The sequence below is a fragment of the Mustelus asterias genome (genome assembly GCF_964213995.1).
Source record: "Mustelus asterias chromosome 26 unlocalized genomic scaffold, sMusAst1.hap1.1 SUPER_26_unloc_35, whole genome shotgun sequence".
Taxonomy (NCBI): Eukaryota; Metazoa; Chordata; class Chondrichthyes; order Carcharhiniformes; family Triakidae; genus Mustelus; species Mustelus asterias.
The window spans coordinates 506,219-526,808 of NW_027590104.1; the positions used below are offsets into that span (position 1 = coordinate 506,219).

A 20,590-nucleotide genomic window follows, 5' to 3' on the forward strand; every position below is an offset into this window, starting at 1 on the left:
CTGGGTGGAATTTGCACATTCTTCCCATGTCCACGTGGGTTTACTCCAGGCGCTCCGGTTTCCTCCCACAATCCAAAGATGTGCGGGTGAGGTGCATTGGCCATGCTAAATTGCCCCTTAGTGTCAGAGGGACTGGCTGGGATACATGCATGGGGTTGTGGGGATAGGGCCCGGGTGGGATAGTGGTCAGTGCAGACTCGATGGGCCAAATAGCCTCCTTCTGCACTGTAGGATTCTATGATTCTATAATCACCCAAACATACTCTGTTATAATGCTCTCTGTATTCAGAGCACAATCGCCCAGATATATTCAGTGTTGATGCTGCGTCAGAAGCTTTTTCCCCAGGGTGGAAGAATCAGTTACTCGGGGCTATGGGTTTTAGGTGCGAGGGGCTGGGTTTAAAAGAAATGTACGAGGCAAGTTTTTTTGCACAGGTGGTGGGTGCCTGGAACTCGCTACCAGGGGATGTAGTTGAAGTGGATACGACAGTGACTTTCAAGGTTTATTCACCAAAGAGAAGGACTTGGTGGATGATGAGTCTGGGAAAGGATGTGTAGATAGTTTGAGTCATGTTGAGATCAAAGAGGAGGTGGTATTGGGGTTCTTGAGAAACATTAAGGTAGACAAGTCCCCAGGGCCTGATGGGATATACCCCAGAATACTGAGAGAAGCAAGAGAGGAAATTGCTGGGGCCTTGAGAGATATCTTTGTATCCTCAATGGCTACAGGGGAGGTCCCAGAGGATTGGAGAATAGCCAATGTTTCTCCTTTGTTTAAGAAGGGTAGCAAGAATAATCCAGGTAATTACAGGCCAGTGAGCCTTACATGAGTGGTAGGGAAATCATTGGAGAGGATTCTTCGAGACAGGATTTATTCCACTTGGAAATAAGTGGACATATTAGTGAGAGGCAACATGGTTTTGTGAAGGGGAGGTCGTGTCTCACGAACTTGATCGAGTTTTTCGAGGAAGTGATGAAGATGATTGATGAGGGGAGGGCAGTGGATGTTGTCGACATAGACTTCAGTCAGGCCTTGGACAAGGTCCCTCATGGCAGACTGGTGCAGAAGGTGAAGTTGCATGTGATCAGAGGTGAGCTGGCAAGGTGGATACAAAACTGGCTTGGTCAAAGAAGACAGAGGGTAGCAGTGGAAAGGTGCGTTTCTGAATGGAGGGCTGTGACAAGTGGTGTTCCTCAGGGATCAGTGCTGGGACCTTTGCTGTTTGTAATTTATAAATGATTTGGAGGAAATTGTAACTGGAGTGATGAGTAAGTTTGCGGATGACACAAAGGTAGGTGGATTTGCGGATAGGGATGAGGACCATCAGAGGATACAGCAGGATATAGATCAGTTGGAGACTTGGGCAGAGAGATGGCAGATGGAGGTTAATCCGGACAAATGTGAGGTAATGCATTTTGGAAGGTCTAACACAGATCGGAAATATACAATAAATGGCAGAACCATGAGGAGTATTGATAGGCAAAGGGATCTGCGTGTACAGGTACACAGGTCACAAAGTGGCAATGCAAGTGGAGAAGGTAGTCCTGAAGGCATATGGCATGCTTGCCTTCATCAGCCAGGGTATTGAGTTTAAAAATTGGCAAGTCATGTTGACGCTTTACAGAACCCGAGTGAGGCTGCACTCGGAATATCGTGTTCAATTCTGGTCGCCACACTACCAGAGGATGTGGAGGCTTTGGAGAGGGAACAGAAAAGATATACCAGCATGTTGCCTGGTATGGAGGGCATTAGCTATGAAGAGAGGTTGGAGAAACTTGATTTGTTCTCACTGGAGTGATGGACGTTGAGGGGAGACCTGATAGAAGTCTACAAGATTATAAGAGGCATGGACAGAGTGGATAGTCAGAAGCTTTTTCCATGTGTGGAAGAGTCAATTACGAGGGGGCATAGGTTTAAGGTGCGAGGGGCAAGGTTTGAGAGAGATGTACGAGGCAGATGTTTTACCCAGAGTGGTGGTTGCGTGGAACTCGTTGCTGGGGGAGGTAGTGGAAGCGGATACGGTAGTGACTTTTAAGGGGCGTCTTGATAAATCCATGAATGAGATGGGAATAGAGGGATATAGTCCCCGGAAGCGTAGGGGGTTTTAGTTAAGTCGGGCAGCATGGCCGGTGCAGTCTTGGAGGGTCGAAGGGCCTGTTCCTGCGCTGTAATTTTTTGTTCTTTGTGCGTCTTGACAAATACATGAATAGGATGGGGATAGAGGTATATGGCCCCCAGAAGAGCAGTTTTTTTTTAGTTCAGACAGCATGGTCGGTGCAAGCTTGTAGGGCACTCTGGTCATGCGCATGCATAGTGCTGGACATGATGGTCCGTGCACATCCGTTAACACCAAGGCCGGGGCTTCGATGCTTCCCCTTCTCTGATTGATGGATCTCGGTGTCAATCACCCTCCCTTAAATAGCGAGGAAGCTCAGTCTCATTCTGGTCACTGACTGACACAAAACAAAATCCAGAAAATATGAGACAAAAACAGAACAGAAAAATAAGAGAAAGAAACAGGTAACAGTTCAGGCGGAGAGAGAGAGAGAACAGTTCAAAGAGGAAAGTTTTAAACGGAAATTGATAAAGCCTCATCTTTTCATTGTCCTTGTGCCAAGATCCATTGGTGTCCATGGCACCAAGGAGTTCCTCCCTCCTTTCCTTCCAAACACCTTGTGACTGACTCCCTCCCTCTCTCTTCAATCTTCCCCATTCACCTTTCCCATTCTCCACTGCTCTGACCAATTGTGTGGGACAATATTACTTTTCATTGATCAGACTCTGTTCCAACATCAGCAGGAGTTAATTGAGGAACCTCACCCCATCAAGGAACCACACCAGGGATTTACAAACTTACAGGAAGAGGAGTAAGTGAACATTCATTTTCATTCAATGAGATGATTGTTCACCCGTTCCTGAACACAATCTACCAGGTTGATAATTCACCGAACATCCACTGCTCAGTTTGCTGAAAATTATCAATTTCAGAAACCATAAATTTGCACAATTTGTTTTTCTAACCACTCAAAACCACAATTGGTTCCCACCTCCACCTCTCACTCCCTCTCTCCCTTTCCCTTCTTCTCTCACCTTTTCCCTCTCCCTATTCTCCCTCCAAGGGGTGCAGCAGCTGCTGACACAGGAAAACCTTCTGTTCTTTGCTAAAATGAGGAGGGACATTTCTGCAAGGTGACTGAGACTGTGGAGCGCTGGCATGCGAGGGAAAAGCTCAGAGATTGAAATGCCAGTGAAATTCTGCATCTTGCAACATGCATCTTAACAAAATAGACCAGATCAACAAAGGGATAACTTCAAATGTGGCTTCTTAAAAATGAGCAGAATCTCAAAGAAAACTTAAACAAAGCAAAATACGATGAAATGAGTTCAAACACACTCTGGTCCTCTCCACCAGGTAAGGAAAGCTTTTATGTTTCAGGGAGATATCGCATTCTCCCATTCTAGGCACACCTGGCAGGGAACATAGCTGCCAGATCACTGATGACAAGGCGACTATGGCAGGGAGGACCTAGAAACTACCATTATCACAAAAGAGGTATGTTGGGCAAACTAATGGGTTAAAGGCAGACAAGTGTCCTGGCCCTGATGGAATGCATCGCAGGGTACTAAAACAGATGGTGGGGAAAATAGCAAATGCATTATGTGGTCGGGAAAATGCTTGAATCTATCAAGGAAGAAATAGCGAGACATCTGGATAGAAATTGTCCCATTGGAAAAATGCAGCATGGGTTCATGAAAGACAGGTCATGTTTGACTAAGATGGTGGTATTTTTTGAGAACATTACATGCTCAGTGGACAGTGGGGAACCTGTGGATGTGATGTATTTGGATTTCCAGAAAACATTTGACAAGGTGCCGCACCAAAGGCTGCTGCATGAGATAAAGGTGTGCGGTGTTACGGCTAATGTAATGGATAGAGGATTGGTTAACTAACAGAAAGAAAAGAGTGTGGGTAAATGGGTGTTTTTCTGGTTGGCGATCAGTGACTAGTGATGTGCCTCAGGGATCAGTGTTGGGACTGCAATTGTTTACGATTTACATTGATGATTTGGAGTTGGGGACCGTGCAGTGTGTCAAAATTCACAGCTGACACCATGATGAGTGGCAGAGCAAAGTGCACAGAGGACGCTGAAAGTCTGCAAAGGAATATAGATAGCCTAAGTGAGTGGACGAGTGTCTGGCAGATGGAGTACAATGTTGGTAAATGTGAGGTCATCCATTTGGATAGGAATAACTGCAAAATGGACTATTGTTTAAATGGTAAAAAATTGGAGCATGCTGCTGTGCAGAGGGACCTGGGTGTCCTTATGCAAGGATCACTAGCAGTTGGTTTGCAGGTGCAGCAGGTAATTAAGGCAAATAAAATTTTGTCTTTCATTGCTGGAGGGATGGAGTTTAAAAACAATGAGATTACGTTGCAGCTGTACAAGGTGCTGGTGAGGCCACACCTAGAACACTGTACAGTTTTGGTCTCCTTACTTGAGAAAAGACATATTGACAGGACGCAGAGGAGATTCACTAGGTTGATTCCAGAGTTGAGAGGGTTGGCTTATGAGGATAGACTGAGTAGACTGGGGCTGTATTCACTGGAATTCTGAAGAATGATCTTATAGAAACATATAAGATTATGAAGAGAATAGATAAGATAGAAGCAGGGAAGTTGGTTCCACTGGCAGGTGAAACTAGAACTACGGGGCATGGCCTGAAAATAAGGGCAGCAGATTTAGGACTGAGTTGAGGAGAAACTCCTTCACACAAAGCGTTGTGAATCTGTGGAATTCCCTGCCCGGTGAAGCAGTTGAGGCCAACTCATTGAGTGTTTTTAAGGCAGGGATAGATACATTTCTGAATAAAAGGAATTAAGGGCTATGGTGAGTGGGTGAGTAAATTCAGCTGAGACCACAAAAAGATCAGCCATGATCTTATTGAATGGTGGAACAGGCTCGAGGGGCCAGATGGCCTATTCCTGATCCTAGTTCTCATGTTCTTATAGCTGCAGTCGATGGGTAACTGGACGACCCACTCAAACTCCCGTTGCCTGGACCTAGATTAGCCCACCTACCTGACATCAAAAGAAGATTCAACAGGAGTGTTAGAAATGTTTCAATTACTGTATTTTCATCAACACATTCATGAAGTTCACAAACTATCTGATCTCAGAGGCTCCATCCTCCCTGGGTTACACACTGTCTGATTGCACTGACTCCACACTCTCCAGGTTAGACACGATCATCTCACTGGCTCCATCCTCCCTGGGATATGCACTGTCTGATCTCACTGCCTCCATCCTCCCCAGGTAATACACCGTCTGATCTCAATGGCTCCATCCTCCCCGGATGACACACTGTCTGATCTCGCTGACTCCATCCTCCCTGGGATATGCACTGTCTGATCTCACTGCCTCCATCCTCCCCAGGTAATACACCGTCTGATCTCAATGGCTCCATCCTCCCCGGATGACACACTGTCTGATCTCGCTGACTCCATCCTCCCTGGGATATGCACTGTCTGATCTCACTGCCTCCATCCTCCCCAGGTAATACACCGTCTGATCTTAATGGCTCCATCCTCCCCGGATGACACTGTCTGATCTCGCTGACTCCATCCTCCCTGGGATATGCACTGTCTGATCTCACTGCCTCCATCCTCCCCAGGTAATACACCGTCTGATCTTAATGGCTCCATCCTCCCCGGATGACACACTGTCTGATCTCGCTGACTCCATCCTCCCTGGGATATGCACTGTCTGATCTCACTGCCTCCATCCTCCCCAGGTAATACACCGTCTGATCTCAATGGCTCCATCCTCCCCGGATGACACACTGTCTGATCTCGCTGACTCCATCCTCCCTGGGATATGCACTGTCTGATCTCACTGCCTCCATCCTCCCCAGGTAATACACCGTCTGATCTCAATGGCTCCATCCTCCCCGGATGACACACTGTCTGATCTCGCTGACTCCATCCTCCCTGGGATATGCACTGTCTGATCTCACTGCCTCCATCCTCCCCAGGTAATACACCGTCTGATCTCACTGCCTCCATCCTCCCCGGATGACACACTGTCTGATCTCGCTGACTCCATCTTAGGCAGAAAGAAAGTGGAAATTCCCTATTTTTAAACAAGCTCTTTACAATACAGGCAAAAATGCCATTTTCCTTCTTAACACCTCATAGAATCCCTACTGTGCAGAAGGAGGCCATTCAGTCTACCCAGTCTGCACCAATCACAATCCCACCCATCCTTGTCACCCCACATATTTGCCCTGCTGATCCCTTTGACACGAAGGGGCAATTTAGCATGACCAATCAACAGAACCTGCACATCTTTGGAGTGTGGGAAGGAACTGGAGGACTTGGAGGAAACCCATGCAGACCCGAGGAGAATGTACAAATTCCGCACAGACAGTCACACAAGCCGGGAATCGAACCTGGTTCCTCGGTGCTATGAGACAGCAGTGTTATAACCATTGTACCAGCTGTATCTGAGGTCATCATTGCAGATTAGAGAGCAGCTTCCTCGATGGTCAACTGATGGAATGCGACTGGGCCGGATGGGGTACGGGAACAATCACTCAGATCATGCTCAGATCAGTTGGTGGGGGTATTCGCAGACATTTTCAACATGTCCTTACAACAATCTAAGGTCCCTATCTGCTTAAAGAAAACGACCATTATCCCAATACCAAAGAAAAGCTTTGCAGCATGCTTAATGACTATTATTCAGTGGCTCTGACATCCATCATTATGAAGTATTTCGAAAGGCGAGTCATGGCATTCATCAATTCCAGCCTCCCAACTGCGTGGATCACAACAGTTCGCCTCCCACCACAACTGGTCCACAGCAAACCCCATCACCCTGGCCCTGCACTCAACGCTGGAACACTAGATAACAAATACACCTATATCAGACTCTTATTTATTGACTACAGCTCAGCCTCCAACAACATTATTCCGACAAAACTCATCTCCAAACTCAGTTGCCTGGGCCTCGGCTCCTCCCCCTGCGACTGGATCCTGAACTTCTTAACCAAGAGACCACAATCAGTAAGGATAGGCAACAACACCTTCTCCACGATCTTCATCAACACCAGTGCCCCAGAAGGCTGTGTTCTCGGCCCCTACTATATTCCTTATACACTTATGACTGTGTGGCCAAATTCGCCTCCAACTCGATTTTTAAGTTTGCCAATGACACCACCGCAGTGGGTTGGATCTCAATGACAAGACTGAGTACAGGAATGAGATAGAAAATCTGGTGAACTGGTGCGGCAACAATAATCTCTCCCTCAATGTCAACAAAATGAAGGAGATTGTCATTGACTTCAGGAAGCGTAGAGGAGAACGTGCCGCTGTCTACAGCAACCTGGGCAAGTAGAAAGGATCCTGAGGTTCAATTTTTCATGTGTCCAGATCAGCAACAACCTGTCCTGGTTCCCTCTGCCGACACTATAGTTAAGAAAGCCCCACCAATGCCTCATCAGAAGACGAAGGAAATTTGGCATGTCAGTTACAATTCTCACCAACTTTTACAATTGCACCACAGAAAGCATTCTTTCTGGTTGTATCAAAGTTTGGTTTGACTCCTGCTCTGCCTAAGACCACAAGAAACTTCAAAAGGTCGTGAATAAAGCCGAATCCATCACGCAAACCAGCCTCCTATCCATTGACTCTGCCTACACTTCCTGCTGCCTCGGCAAAGCAGCCAGCACAATTAAGGACCCCACTGCACCCCAGACATTCTCTCTTCCACCTTCTTCCCTCGGGAAAAAGATACAAAAGACTGAGGTAATGCACCAACCGACTCAAGAACAGCTTCATCCCTGCTGCCATGACTTTTGAATGGACATTGCTTTAAATTGATCTTTCTCTGCACCCAAGCTATGCCTTTAACACGGCATTCTGCACCCTTTCATTTCCTTCTCTATGAACGGTATGTTTTGTCTTTATGGTGCACAAGAAACAATACTTTTCACTGTATGTTAATACATGTGATAATAATAAATCAAATCAAAACCTTGTTGCCCCTTGATGGACATGCCAGCTAACGTTTAGTGATTCATGTAATGAAATACCTGGATCTCTCTGTACTTTACTCACCTGCAGTCTGTCTCCTTTTAGACAACAATCTGCCTTTTGATTCCACCTACTTGAAGTGCATGACCTCACACTTGCCCACATTAAATTCCACTTGCCAAGTTTTCACCTAGTCACCCAGTCGATCTGTATCCGTTTGCAGCATCACAATATCCTCATCACAACATGCCCTTCCAACTAACTTGGTATCATCGGCAAATTTGGAAACCTTACATTCTGTTCCTTCTGCCAGGTCACAAAACAATTGTCAGCCAAGAACTGATCCCTTCGGTGCTGCACTAGTTATACCTTTCCAGTCTGAAAAGGAGCCATTTATTCCAATTCTGTTTTCTGCGTGTCAGCTTTCAATCCACGCTAACGCACTTCCTCCAATTCCATGAGCTTTACCGTGATGCGCCATCCTGTTATGGATCACCTTGTCAAATGCTCATACAGGGCCCAGACTGAATTAACTGAGAGAGATCCGTTGCTGTGTTTACTCATACAATTTAAATGGTATTTACACGGACAAGGCCGAGATTGTAATAACAGATCTTTCTATGAAATATAGAATCATCCAATTCCTGCAGTGCAGGAGGAGGCCATTTGGTCCATCCAGTCTGCACCAACCACAATCCCACCCAGACCCTATCCCCGTGTTTACCCTGCTAATCCACCTGACACTGAGGAGCAACTTAGCATGGCCAGTGCCCCTATGCAGCTGATGTTTGGAGAGTGTGCGGAAAGCCCCGCAAACACGGGGAGAATGTGCAGACTCCACACAGACAGTGAGCCAAGGCCGACAAAGTCAGTGAGGTGAAAGTTGCGCAGTAGAAGCCCAGACAGGGCAAAAGAGCGGGGAGGGGATTTCCATGAGGCACAAACATTGTGGGTACCAGTTCTTTTCTCCCTCTTTAGAGATAGAGTTTGGGATTTGGGGCTGCTGTGGCAATACACGTGTTGCACTTTGAATGTGCACATATCCTCGTTTTCAATCAAGCGCTCAGTCAATTTCCGTGCATTTGCTGAATGTGCGGCTGTAAAAGCAATTTAGTTTCATGATCTCATACAGGGCCCAGACTGAATTAACTAAAAGAGATCTGTTGCTGCGTTTACTCATACAAGCACTAGATTGTAAGAACATAAGAACATAAGAAATAGGAGCAGGAGTAGGCCATCTAGCCCCTCGAGCCTGCCCCGCCATTCAACAAGATCATGGCTGATCAGTTCCACTTACCCGCCTGATCCCTATAACCCCTAATTCTCTTACCGATCAGGCATCCATCTATCCGTGATTTAAACATATTCAGCGAGGTAGCCTCCACCACTTCAGTGAGCAGAGAATTCCAGAGATTCACCACCCTCAGAAGAAGTTCCTCCTCAACTCTGTCCTAAACTGACCCCCCTTTATTTTGAGGCTGTGCCCTCTAGTTCTAGTTTCCTTTCTAAGTGGAAAGAATCTCTCCATCTCTACCCTATCCAGCCCCTTCATTATCTTATAGGTCTCTATAACATTCCCCCCTCAGCCTTCTAAATTCCAACGAATACAAACCCAATCTGCTCAGTCTCTCCTCAATCAACACCCCTCATCTCTGGTATCAACCTGGTGAACCTTCTCTGCACTCCCTCCAAGGCCAATATATCCTTCCGCAAATAAGGGGACCAATGCTGCACACAGTATTCCAGCTGCGGCCTCACCAATGCCCTGTACAGATGCAGCAAGACATCTCTGCTTTTATATTCTATCTCCCTTGCGATATAGGCCAACATCCCATTTGCCTTCTTGATCACCTGTTGCACCTGCAGACTGGGTTTTTGCGTCTCATGCACAAGGACCCCCAGGTCACTCTGCACAGCAGCATGTTGTAATTTCTTTCCATTTAGATAATAATCCAATTTGCTATTATTTCTTCCAAAGTGAATAACCTCGCATTTGTTAACGTTATACTCCATCTGCCAGATCCTCGCCCACTCACTCAGCCTGTCCAAATCTCTCTGCAGACCTTCTACGCCGTCCACACGATTCACTTTTCCACTTATCTTTGTGTCGTCTGCAAACTTCGTTACCCTACACTCAGCCCCCTCCTCCAGATCGTCTATATAAATGGTAAATAGTTGAGGCCCCAGTACCAATCCCTGCGGCACACCACTAGTTACCAACTGCCAACCAGAAAAGCACCCATTTATTCCGACTCTCTGCTTCCTGTCGGATAGTCAATCCCCAATCCACGCTAACATCCTACCCCCAACTCCATGTGACCCAATCTTCTTCAGCAACCTTTTGTGAGGCACCTTATCAAACGCCTTTTGGAAATCCAAAAACACAGCATCCACCGGTTCCCCTCCGTCAACCGCACTATTCACATCTTCATAAAAATCTAACAAGTTCGTCAAGCAGAATCCATGCTGCGTCTGCTGAATCGAACTGTAATAATTTTGATGGTGCTGTACAGTGTTTACACAGACAAGGCCGAGATTGTAATAACAGATCTTTCTGTGAAACATTGAATCATCCAATTGCTGCAGTGCAGGAGGAGGCCATTTGGTCCATCCAGTCTGTACCGCCCACAATCCCACCCAGACCCTATCCCCGTGTTGACCCTGCTAATCCCCCTGACACTGAGCAGCAACTGAGCCTGGCCAGTGCCCCTGTGCTGCTGATGTTTGGAGAGTGTGAGGAAAGGGCCGCAGACACGGGGAGAATGTGCAGACTCCACACAGACAGTGAGCCAAGGCCGGGAATTGAAGCCGGCTCCCTGGCGCTGTGAGACCGCAGCACCAACCACTGAGCCACCGCGCCGCCCACAATGTAACTGACCGTCCCCGCTCTGTTAATATGATACAAAGACAGGCTGTATTTACACAGGAAACCGACATTTTAATCCTCAAGCTGAATGTTGTTGGAGTTGAAGCTTTTTCTGGGCCGTTAATTCCTCCCCGTGATTCACAAACCCGGAAATACCCGGATACGCAGTGAAAACACCGCAGTGCGCCTGCGCGCAGTAGGAAGCGGACCGCACCCTCCCGGAGTGAAGTTCGCGCAGGCTCACTCCGGTCGGCGGCCGCTGCTTTTCGGCTCGTGGATTGGTCAGATCCCGGTCACGTGCTGTGAGGGCAGTGACTTCAGACCCCCCTCTCCAGCCGCGCGCAGAAACCGTTAACGGCCGTTCCCACGTGACCGCGAGCCGCTCTCACTGAGTGGGCGGGACCTCGCTGCATCCTCATTCCCCATTGGTGCATTCTGCTGTCCGTCAAATGAACACAGCCAATAGGAACCCGCTCCAGCAGAATGATTGGCAGCCAGTGCGGGCGCACTCGGGCAGCTTGTGATGAAGCAGCGACTCGCTGCCACTGGGGACAATCCCAGTCAGCGAGAGTCGGCGCCGCTGAAGTGGAGACTTTTTCTCTTATTTAATTCCTGACCGTTATTCAAAAATTCGGTCTGAACGTCACTGGGAAAGCCCCGCACACGCAGTGAGAAACGCCGCTGGGAAAGCCCCGCACACGCAGTGAGAAACGCCGCTGGGAAAGCCCCGCACACGCAGTGAGAAACGCCGCTGGGAAAGCCCCGCACACGCAGTGAGAAACGGCTCGGCGCCTGAACTCCGCACTCGAGACGGCGGCGGCTGTTTGTCCGCTCGCCTATTGGCCAGATCCAGGTCACGTGCTGTGCGTCGGCAGTGACGTCAGAACGCCCCCTCCAGCCGCGCGCGGAAACCGTTTAACGGCCGCTTCCAGCCACGTCACTGAGTGGGCGGCACCTCATTGCGTCATCATTCAGATTTACATACAGCATGGAAACAGGCCCTTCAGCCCAACTTGTCCAGGCTGCCCCTGTTTTTAAACCCCGAAACTCGTCCCAATTGCCCACATTTGGCCCATATCCCTCTATACCCATCTAACTAAATGCTTTTTAAAAGACAATTGTCCCCACCTCTACTCCTCCCTCTGGCAGCTCGTTCCAGACACTCACCACCCTGTGTGTGAAATAATTGCCTCTCTCACCTTCAACCTCTGCCCTCTAAGGTTTAGACTCCCCGACCTTTGGGAAAAGACATGAACTATCCAGCTGATCTGTGCCCTCATTATTTTATAGACCTCTATAAGATCACCCCTCAGCCTCCTACGCTCCAAAGAAAAAAGTCCCAGTCTATCCAACTCCTCCTTCGAACTCAATCCATCAAGTCCCGGTAGCATCCCAGTAAATCTTTTCTGCACTCTTTCTAGTTTAATAATATCCTTTCTATAATAGGGTGACCAGAACTGTACACAGTATTCCAAGTGGGGCCTTACCAATGTCTTGTACAACTTCAACAAGACGTCCCAACTCCTGTATTCAATGTTCTGACCAATGAAACCAGGCATGCCGAATGCCTTCCTCACCACTCTGTCCACCTGTGACTCCACTTTCAAGGAGCCATGAACCCGTACCCGAGATCTCTTTGTTCCGTAACTCTCCCCAACACCCTACCATTAACTGAGTAAGTCCTGCCCTGGATCAATCTACCAAAATGCATCACCTCGCATTTGTCCAAATTAAACTCCATCTGCCATTCGTCAGCCCACTGGCCCAATTGATCAAGATCCCATTGCAATCCGAGATAACCTTCTTCACTGTCCACTGTGCGACCAATCTTGGTGTCATCTGCAAACTTACCAACCATGCCTCCTATATTCTCATCCAAATCATTAATATAAATGACAAATAACAGTGGACCCAGCACTGATCCCAGAGGACACCGCTGGTCACAGGCCTCCAGTTTGAAAAACAACACTGGACAACCATTCACTGGCTTCTGTCATCAAGCCAATTTTGTATCCATTTAACTACCTCACCCTGGGTCCCATGATGTAGGTTGTGCAACAACCTGCCATGTGGTACCTTGTCAAAAGCCTTATTGATTCATTGCACAATCCATCACTGCACCCTCATTCTCCATTGGTCCATTCTGCTGTCCATCAGCTGAACACAGCCAATAGGAAGCCGCTCCAGCAGAGTGATTGACAGCCAGTGTGGGTGGAGTCGGGCAGATTGTGATGAAGCAGCGACTCGCTGTGGATTCGCTGCCATTCCAGCCAGCAAGAGGCAGCAAGGGCGGCACCTTCCGTCCCCAAGCGCAGCATTCGCACCATCCCACTTTCAACCCCAGCACCACATACAGCTTCTTGTTGTTTCTTCCATTGGCAGCACCCCCGGGTGCTCTTGGTGCTCCCGTTCCAGCACCTTTCCTCTTAATGATGGGGGATTGAGGCTCTCATAGCCCAGAATAAACATCCAGCAACACCGACAACTCCCAGCTTCCGCACATTTACCGCTGTAACTCCAGGTGCTTTCTACTCGTCGTCCCTCTCTGGACAAGTTGCACACCCTGCCTCATAACCGGATCATTCCGGGTAACTGGTTAGCGGTTACCGGAACTTTATCTTCTTGTGTGAAATGCATTGTGTGCACATTCCAGCGGGAACATCTTTATCTCCAGGCAAAGGCAGCCTTGACAGAGCATCCGCATTGCCGTGTTTCTCTGACTGACAGCACCAACACCCACCTCTGCAATCAAACTGCTGCCATGGACGGTATCCCAGTGAATAGTCCAAGGATGGAAGATAAAATTTAGGAATTATGAATGGGAGTCAGTAATTCAGCCCTTCGAGCTCCGTCACAACATCATCATGGCAGAGCTTTTAATTTCTTGATGCAAAGACGATGCCTCAGCCTCCTTTTTCCACCCGAGCAAACTTTTCCTCAGCTTTCGTCAATGATCTAGAAGCGAATACTATGGATCTTCCACTCCGTTTGACATAACGTGAGACAGGACAACCCCAATCCCATTGGGCGAGGCGTCGCATTTAAGGTGCAGCGGTAACTTTGGGTTAAATTGAACTCGCATTTCCAATCTCTTCAAAGCCTGCTTTAGCACCAGAGAAGCCTCCTATTTTTAATTCACTTCCACGGCTCTCCTTTCACCAGCAACTGGAGCATCAGTTTCAATGCTGTCGCCAGATCCGGAATGAGCTTGTCATAGTAATTGATTATGTGGTGATATAAACAGGGCCTAGTTTTAAGGCTGATAAAATTGGATATCCTAAATTGAAGAATTGGGCACATTGAAATCAATCACAGTCACACCGCAGGCAGGCCAATTGTACAATACACAAATGTGTCTGGGCCTGACCCATCAACCACCCATCAAAGGTCGTTACACTCTACTTGAGACTTAGCAGGAGATCATGGCACCTCATTGAAATGCATCGGTCTATTGTTAGAAGCCCAGATCGGGCCAGACTTTCTGTCACCAAGAGATCCTGTAGAAAGCTTACCTGATAACAAGTTTAACAACATGGAGATGGACACCTGCGGGGCGGACCCTGGTGTCCTGTCAGGCAGACATCAAGAAACCCACTGGGTATTGGAACCCCCTCCTGGGACCTCATTGGCCAGAAGCCAGAGAAGTTTCTGGAAAGGCAAGCAGGCTGGGGATAAAGGGACACACTCAGAGGCACAAGGAGCGAAGACTCGACAGGGGAGACAGCCGTGACCATTCGGAAGACTGACCAGAGAAGGAAGGAAGGAAGGAAGGAAGAAGCGGCCATCGAGACTCACCTTCGTGACGACAGACCAGAGGGACTCAGAGAATCGGGCCTGCAGTTTAACCAAAGCATCTTTACGGGTAGTATACTTGAATCTGCTGGGGTATCCTCTTGTTTTATGTGGGTAATTTAAGGGTTAATAGTGTTATTTAATAAACTTGTTGAATCTTTACTTATGTTTGTCCTTGTCCACCTTGCAAATAAGGGCACCGGGGTAAAACCTTGGAGTAAGTAAACTGGTTGAAAGTATCTGAGATTAACAGGTACAACAATTAGACCCAAAAATCACCTGAATTGGGACACATTGTCTGGTCTTGGGGCTTTCATGATGACCTCCATCTTGGGCCTTGTGCAATCCATTTCATGACCCAGGCATTCAATGGAGTCCTTGAAGAACTCATATTTCTCTCTTGATTTGCAGGCCGTGCTCCTGCAACCTCTAAGGTATTCTCCAAGTACTGGGAAAATAGTCAAATCCATGAGCAAGATCTCATCCAGGTAAGTCTGGACTCCTGTCATTCCACTCAGGATTTGGTCCATGGCCTTCTAATCGAGATAAGGGCGCATGTAATCAAGATGTGGGCACTCCAAACGGAAATTGGGGGCACTTGTGATTCACCTGGGCACTCCTCATTGACAGGAGCAGTGCGAGCTGATATGCGGGCACTCAGAATTGAAACTGTCACTGCTCTAAATCTAAATGGGAGCACACCTAATCGGGATAGAAGTCTCTCTTATTCGAGATACGGCGTGGTCCCAATCGAGATGGGGGGGGGGGGGCACTGCTAACAGCGATGGGGGGAGGGGTCACTGCTAACGGTGACGGGGGAGGGGGGCACTGCTAACGGCGACGGCGGGGCACTGCTAACGGCGACGGGGAGGGGGGCACTGCCAATGGCGATGGGGGGGGGACTGCTAATTGAATTAGTCGCTGCTCCAAATCTAAATAGGAGGCACCCCGAAATGATATAGAAGGCTCCATCATTCGAGATACGGGGCACTCCTAATCGAGGGAGGGGCAGACCTAATCGAGGTAGGCAGCGATCCTAATTGACCGGGGACACTCAGAAATGACGGGGGGCACACCTCACTGAAATAGTCACTGGTCCAAATCTAAACAGGGGGGCATTCCTAATCGAGATAGAAGGCTCCCTTATTGCAGATCGGGACACTCCAAATCAAGATGGGACACTCCTAATCGTTAGAGGGTCACTCGCAATCGAGATAGGGGGCACTCCAAATTGAGATAGTTGGGACTTCAAATCGAGCGAGAGGGAACTACTAATTGACACGGGCACTCCTGTGAACCTGGCACTGAACCCAGCCAGGCCTGTGACACTGAATCCTAAAGAACAGAGTGAATCCAGCCAGGCCTGTGGGACTGTATCTCAAGCGACAGACAGAACCCAGCAATGCCTGTGACACTGAATCTCGAAGGATAGAGTGATCCCAGCCAGGCTTGTGACACTGAATCTCAAAGGACACAGTGAACACAGCCAGACCTGTGAGACTGAATCTGAAAGGACAGAGTGAATCCAGCGAGGCCACTGTTCGACCACCCCGAAGCCTCCTATGCTCCAGGAGAAAATGTCCCAGTCTTTGCAGCCTCTGCTTATAACTCAAACCATCAAGACCCTGCAGTATCCCAGTAGTTCTTTTCTGCACACTTCCTAGTTTAGTAATATCCTTGGTATAATAGGGTGACCAGAACAGTACACAGTATTCCAAGTGTGGCCTTACCCAATGTCTTGTACAACTTCAACATGATGTCCCAAATCCCATTCAGTATTCTGACCAATGAAACCAAGCATGTGGAACGCCTTCTTCACCACTCTATCCATTGTGACTCCACTTTCAAGGAGCTATGAATCTGTACGCCGAGATCTCTGTTCTATAACTCTCACCAATGCCCTACCACTAACTAAGTAGTGCGCTGGTTCGATCTACCAAAGTGCATCACCTTGCGTTTATCTAAATTAAACTCCATCCACCATTCATCAGCCCACTCGATCAAATGATCAAGATCCCGTTGCAATCCGAGATAACTTTCTTCACTGTCCACTATGCCACAAATCCTGGTGTCATCTGCAAAATTACTAACCATGCCTCCTAAATTCTCATCTAAATTATTAATATAAATTACAAATAGCAGGGGACCCAGCACCGATCCCTGAGGCTGGTCACAGGCCTCCAGTTTGAAAATAGAACAACCCTCGACAACCACCTTCTGTCTTCTGTCATCAACCAATTTTGTATCCATTTGGCCACCACATCCTGGATCCCATGAGATTTAACCAAATCCGGTCTAGTTTTGCTTTTAAATGTTTACATTTTTAAACACTGAAACCTCTTGCCCTTGTTGGGAATATCAGTGCGGTTTGAGAAAAGCAAACACTGATCCGACACTCAACACCCCCCAACACAGGACTGAGCAGAGAGTGTGAAATGTGAGTGGTGTGAGTGTGGATTATCTTTTATAAGTGGATAAGAAACACTCCTCCATTTTCAAATCTTTACCTTGTTTATGTAGCGTCTCGGACTCCCCTGACACTCACTATCCATCTGAATTAATCTCTATTCCTCACTGTCTAACTGTTACTCTCTGCATTGCTCCCTCTCCCTATCTCTCTGTTACTCTGCATCGCTCCATCTCTCTCTCTCCCTCTCCCTCTCTATCCCTCTCATCCACCATGTTGTTTACCGTTAAGGAGTCTAAACACGGAGAATTCAAAGACTCTTTCTGTTTCTGTCTTGGCAGAATTAGCAACATGAGTGCAAATTTCAAGATTGGATTCACACAATACAGACAGAACAGTATTTATATAATGGCTTCTGCAAATGCTGGTGAGCTCAGTACATGTGGTAGCTCAATGTTACAATAAGATAGAATCTGTATTCAGACAACTGTTACTCTCTGCATTGCTCTCTCTCATTCTCCCGACCTCTCTGTTACTCTGTATCTCTTCCTCTCTCTCTCTATCCCTCTCATCCACCATGTTGTTTATCATTAAGGGGACTAATCACGGAGAATTCAAACACTCTTTCTGTTTCTGTTTTGGCAGAATTAGCAATATTAGTGGATATTTCAAGACTGGATTGACACAATACAGACAGAACGCTGGTGAGCTCAGTACACGTGGTACCTGAATGTTACAATAAGATAGAATCTGTATTCAGACAACTGTCACCCCACAGGGTCCAAACTTCACCGTGTTAATTTGATTTGATTTGATTGATTTGTATTGGGATGCAGTGAAAAGTATTGTTTCTTGTGCGCTATACAGACAAAACATACCGTTCATAGAGTACACAGGGGAGAAGGAGAGGAAAGGGTGCAGAATATAGTGTTGCAGTTACCGATAGGGTGTGGAGAAAGATCAGCTTAATATATGGTAGGTCCATTCAGAAGTTGACATTCTCCCCAAGCACTAAAGCTTTCCACAAAGCAAGGCTCACAAATTCAACACCTGTTTCCTTTGTCCGCTCTCCCATCATGCTGTGTTCGGAGTCTCTGATCGATGCTGAGGGCCTAGTATTTGAGGCTCTGAGCTGAACCCACAATCTGTCTGATTCTGAGAGAAGATTACTGCCCACTCATATATATACCCTTGAAATATAGCTGTTGTGTACAGAGTCACTTCTTTTTTCCCTGTGTCTGCTACCCTTAAAGAACTACTGAATAATCTTTAAACATCTGTATTATCACAGAACAGGGCCAACATGGGGGAATCTAGTATCAGGGAGGGCACAGTTTAAAATTCATACAGCTCCCATTAAAGATGGAGATGAGGAGGAATAATTTGTTCTCTCAGGGGGTGGTTAGTGTTTAGAAGTCAAAGTTAAAATTCATTTATTGGTCACAAGTCAGTCTTACATTAACACTGCAATGAAGTTACTGTGAAATTCCTCTAGTTGGCGCCTGTTCGGATCAATGCACCGAACCAGCACGTCTTTCAGAATATGGGAGGAAACCGGAGCACCCGGAGGAAACCTACACAGACACGGGGAGAACATGCAAACTCCGCACAGACAGTGACCCAAGCCGGGTATCAAATCCAGGTCCTTGGCGCTGTGAAGCAGCAGTGCTAACCACTTTCCCCAGAGAGTGAGTTGAGCATTATGGGGAGACACGCAGCAAAGTAGAGTTCAGGCCACAGTCAGATCAGCCATGATCTTATCAATGGGAGGAGCAGAATGGCCCACTTCTGCTCCTATTTGTTGTGTTCTGCGTGGTACTTTAAAAGGCCATTGTACTCAGCATTGCAGGAACTCTGCCGAACACACTCTATCTCAATCACTTCCTCTCCCTCTCTGTGACTCTCACTCCATTCCTTTCCTTCCCTCTCTCTGTTACTCTCTCTCTATCTTGTTGTAGGGAAAAGTCCCTTGTACCAGTGCATTCAAGGAAGTCGAGTCGCAAGGCAAGGTTCAAAGCGTTTTTCTTTCATGTACAATTACTGGGAACCCAGGGAGACCCCTGTAGCCAGCTTAGAAACAGTGCTTGGCCACGTTGATCTCAATAGTTATACATTTGCTCTGGATATTTATAGGAATCCAAATTCGAGCGGGAACATTTGCTCATACATTTTTACAATATTTATAAAATGGCCTGTCTGGTCAGGAAGTTCCCGGAGAGACTTGTCAATTTGCATCTGTATGGTGTGTGTCCGTGTTAATGGGACTGCCTGTTCTTGCCCCCGTGTTTTAATGTGTTTCCCATTATCCTCTCGATGTGTCCCCTTATCTAAATCGACCTCTACTGTTTTGTGTCTGTATTCTATGCTTGCGAGATTAGGTGTTAATGTCATTTTGTCCTGCTGTGTGTAGGGGGATTTAATCTAATCTCTTATTCTTTTTATCCTAGTTTATTAAGTTTCTTTGCCTGCCTTGGCCATTTTATTCCTGTAATATTTTATTGACAGTCCGGTTATGCCATATAACCCACTCCAGGCCTTGACTCGCAGATATCCCGATCTTCTGGCCAAAGGCCGGTTTAAAATGCAGCTTCGTGCTGTTGCTGGGCAGAACAATGATCTTTTGTCGGCTTTGAAATGAAAGGTCTCTCAGCTGTGCAGAGGGGGATTTAAACGAATGTCCATTCGGGTGTTCCCCTCTGCATTGTGGGCACGTTATGAATGGTGCCAATCAGTCCAATAAATGAATATGTTTAATGAGGTGAATATTGATGAGATAATAAAAATATGGCTTTTGGAAAATGGCCTACTTCAGTCCCTCCTCTCGTCCAGGGGGTCCCATTCATGGCTGACCCCCCATGGACGATCTTGAGAGGTACAGTGACTTGTACAGATGTCGTCCTTGCCGTTGTTCCTCTTCCTCTGTGGTGTGGTTAAATTCTTGCATCTGGATACTGGCAGTGGGTAGCATTCTTGATGCAATATTTGCACATATCACTTTAATACAGGTTAGGCCCAGGCAGAGTGTGAACAGGATGGCTACTACTAAAATTAATCCCTTCATAATGTATGCTCCCCAAACTGTGTTAAACAGCCACCCTAACCACCCATCAGTCCCTGTAAATCCCTGTTTAAAGCTATCCAATTGCTTTTGTATCCCGGACCTGGCTGCTGTTATGTTTAATGTCTCGTCGTGTACATATGTGATGCATTTTCCTTTGATGATGGTGCATACCCCTCCTTGTCTGGCTAGCTGATAGTCTACTGCATATCTCGTTTGCTGTGTGTATAGTCTGAGTTCTGCGAGTTCTTGGTCAATTGCACCCAGTGCTTGGAGGGTGTTGTTTCCTAAGATGGTAAGTCCACATATGAAGAAATTCCTATTACTGGCACTGATCACCCCTGCGGTGCCCCCTAGGGATAGTGTCCCCAGAAATCCATACCCCAAAGAAGATCCTAATGTGACAGGGGCCTGCCAGTCTTGACCCACACT

At 47.2% G+C, this 20,590-nt stretch overlaps 1 protein-coding gene and 1 long non-coding RNA gene across 2 annotated transcripts in view; one reads left to right on the forward strand and one right to left on the reverse strand.

Annotated features, from left to right (window-relative positions):
- The window catches only part of LOC144482144 (NACHT, LRR and PYD domains-containing protein 3-like), a 96,017-nt gene extending 84,353 nt beyond the window's left edge, over positions 1–11,664 (reverse strand). The window contains exon 1 of the mRNA XM_078201367.1: positions 11,519–11,664. The gene's annotated coding sequence lies outside the window, so the exon portion shown is untranslated. The remainder of the gene's footprint in view (positions 1–11,518) is intronic.
- A 67-nt stretch (positions 11,665–11,731) lies between these two features.
- LOC144482145 (uncharacterized) lies at positions 11,732–17,804 on the forward strand. The gene is made up of 3 exons (XR_013495877.1): positions 11,732–14,763; positions 15,105–15,181; positions 17,746–17,804. It is a non-coding gene; the product is annotated as an uncharacterized LOC144482145 (long non-coding RNA).
- Positions 17,805–20,590: the final 2,786 nt, after the last annotated feature.